Source organism: Trachypithecus francoisi, unplaced genomic scaffold (genome assembly GCF_009764315.1).
Source record: "Trachypithecus francoisi isolate TF-2019V2 unplaced genomic scaffold, Tfra_2.0 Lachesis_group2, whole genome shotgun sequence".
NCBI lineage: Eukaryota > Metazoa > Chordata > Mammalia > Primates > Cercopithecidae > Trachypithecus > Trachypithecus francoisi.
Window position 1 is genome coordinate 134023793 of NW_022681465.1, and position 2751 is coordinate 134026543.

The following is a 2751-nucleotide window of genomic DNA, read 5'->3' on the forward strand; positions in this document are numbered from 1 at the left end:
GTAGGGCCACAGGACCTGGTGATTAATTGAAAGCTTAACTAGAACAAGAACTGCACAAAGTCGAAAGCTTTTCCCAGCAAGATTAGCTAATGGGTTACTGGTAAGTTGCAAAATCTCCCCCATTCTCCCTTGGCAAAGATTCAAAAGCCCTGGTGATACTTAGGGCCGACAGATTACTTAGGCCGCACAAAGCCAGTGCACAAGGCCGTCGCGTGTCTTAACACCAAAGACTTTATTCCCTGGAGGTCAGCGGACTGGAAGCACGTTTCCTGGGCAACGCCATTGTCGCAGCTCTGGGCAGGGGAAGGATGACTAAAGACAATGCTGGGAGAGAACTCGGCAAGAGAGGGCCAGTCTGAGCGAAAATGGGCAACTCGCCCTGAGGCTTCAGCCATTACGGGTGATTTGAGGACTCAGCACGAAGCGAGAGTATGGGCTGGGAAGAGCCACAAAACCCGCCTGTGATTGGCTGGACAGGAGTATTGGTCGCTTGTAATTGGGTGAGGCTGAAACATAGCGCTGTGTTTTGAACCGCATAAGGTTCTGGGTAGCAAAGGCCTTGCAAGGGTCTTAACCGAAACAGGGAGGGGGAAGGTCGCCAACAAATGGCGGAGCTCACAATCCAGGCCGGGGCATCCCCCAACCCCCATGGAAAGAGCTAGGCAGGAGCCGCTGCCTCAGCCGGTCCCCTTGAGTCCCGCTCCGTCCCTGCCGCTGGTCGAGGGCATCTCCTTTTGCGCAGTGGCTGTGGAGACTCCTCCGTCACTGCCCACGCCATGCACGGCCGCCATTGCTACCATGGCCTCCTAGCCTAGGGAGGCTTTGGTGCCCTGTGCGGCGCAGCGGCTGCTGGAGGTGAAGCCGGAGAAGGTGTTGCTGCTACCACAGCCCCACGCTCCGGACAAGGGCGCCGCTTCCTCTCCCAGCTGCAGTTCAGGCCTGTCTTGCGCCTCCTGCCGCCGCCGGCCGCGTCCGAGGGCGCCCCCTGCAGGCCCGAGTTGCCCGGTGCAGCCCCGGGCGCTGCACGTCAAGGCCAAGAAGCAGGAGCTGGGGCCTTGCCTGGACCCGTCGGTGGGTCCTCGTGGGGCCGTCGACACCGGTCCTAGAGCCTCCAGGGCGGTCAAATTGGAAGGCCTCGGCCGGCTGTCAACTATTCCGAGGGAATGAGAAGGGCAAGCTGGAGGCGGTGGGGAAGGCAAAAGCCCGGCGGCCATCCGAGAAGGTGTGATCAAAATGGAGGAACCCGAGAGACTCCTCGAGGACTGCAGGCTCAGTGCAGAGCCCGCGTCCAATGGCCTAGTTCATGGCAGCGCAGAGGTCATCTTGGCTCCAACGTCCGGTGCCTTTGGGCCGCACCAGCAAGACCTCAGGATCCCTTTGACTCTCCACACGGTCCCCCCTGGGGCCCGGATCCAGTTTCAGGGAGCTCCGCCTTCAGAGCTGGTAAGATTGACCAAAGTCCCCCTTACACCAGTGCCTATTAAAATGCAGTCCCTACTGGAGCCTTCTGTAAAAATCGAAACCAAAGATGTCCCCTCACTGTGCTGCCCTCAGATGCAGGTATTAGACAGTAGGGGAGTCGGGTTTTCGAAACTGCGCCTGTGTTGCCCTATAGGGCGTGTCAGCAGTTTTCAAGTCTAAACTACAAAAGTAAAGTCATGGAACTGATTCTTTTCAGGGCAGAGTCTGCACAGGTACCACTTCTGATCGACTTGTATATACAGCAGTAGAATACACGAATGCCTTCAAAATTCTAAAGTATTTTTTTAAAAGCCGAATTTAAGGCCTAGTGTTTAGATAGGACTAATTTTTGTGCACAAAAACAGAAGTATTCTTGATAGACATTTTCCTGGTCCTCTAGCTAGAAATTGGGGCCGTTAGTCTCCCTGCTCTATTACGTCGCTTCCATGGCGAGGTGTACTCTTGGGCCAAGTGACAGAATGAAGAGAGAAAAAAGGCAATCAAGATTTTCCTCTTCCACTTTTCAGAACGCAGATCCTTTGGTCAGATAAAAGGATTCTGCTGTGTCAGAGTTTTTAATTGCTTTTCTGGCCGCTACTGATAATGCTGCTACCAAAAAAACATTCTTTTTTCTTTTTTCTTTTTTTTTTTTCTTTCTTGAGACGGAGTCTCACTCTGTCGCCAGGCTGGAGTGGCGCGATCTCAGCTCACTGCAACCTCCCACTCCCTGGTTCAAGCGATTCTCCTGGTTCAGCCTCCCTAGTAGCTGGGATTACAGGCACGTGCCTCCAAGCCCAGCTAATTTTTATATTTTTAGTAGAGACTGAGTTTCACCGTGTTGGCCAGGATGGTCTCAATCTCCTGACCTCCTGATCTGCCCACCTCGGCTTCCCAAAGTGCTGGGATTACAGGTGTGAGCCTCTGTGCCTGGCCAAAAAAAAATTATTTTTTCTAGAGGCAGAGTCTCACTTTGTTCCCTAGGCTGGTCTCAAACCTCTAGCCTCAAGTGATCCTCCCGCTTCAGCCTCCCAAAGTGCTGGGATTACAGACATGAACAACTGCACCAGCCTTGTTAATATTTCTTTTTCAGAGTCCTCAGATGGCTGCTTCATGCAGCTTGTCCAGGGCTTTCAGTTTCAGCCAGTGGGAGAGACAGACTATGCTGACTGTATCTTACTTAGAACCGGAACCCCAAGAAATTTATTTATTTATTCATTTATTTTTTGAGACGGAGTTTCTCTCTTTTTTGCCCAGGCTGGAATGCAATGGCGTAATCTCGGCTTACTGCAA

The 2751-nt window shown here is 52.8% G+C and overlaps 1 pseudogene; it reads left to right on the forward strand.

The window, feature by feature from the left end:
* The first annotated feature begins 399 nt into the window (after positions 1-399).
* On the forward strand, positions 400-2129 carry LOC117065553 (annotated as a pseudogene).
* The last annotated feature ends 622 nt before the right edge of the window (positions 2130-2751 follow it).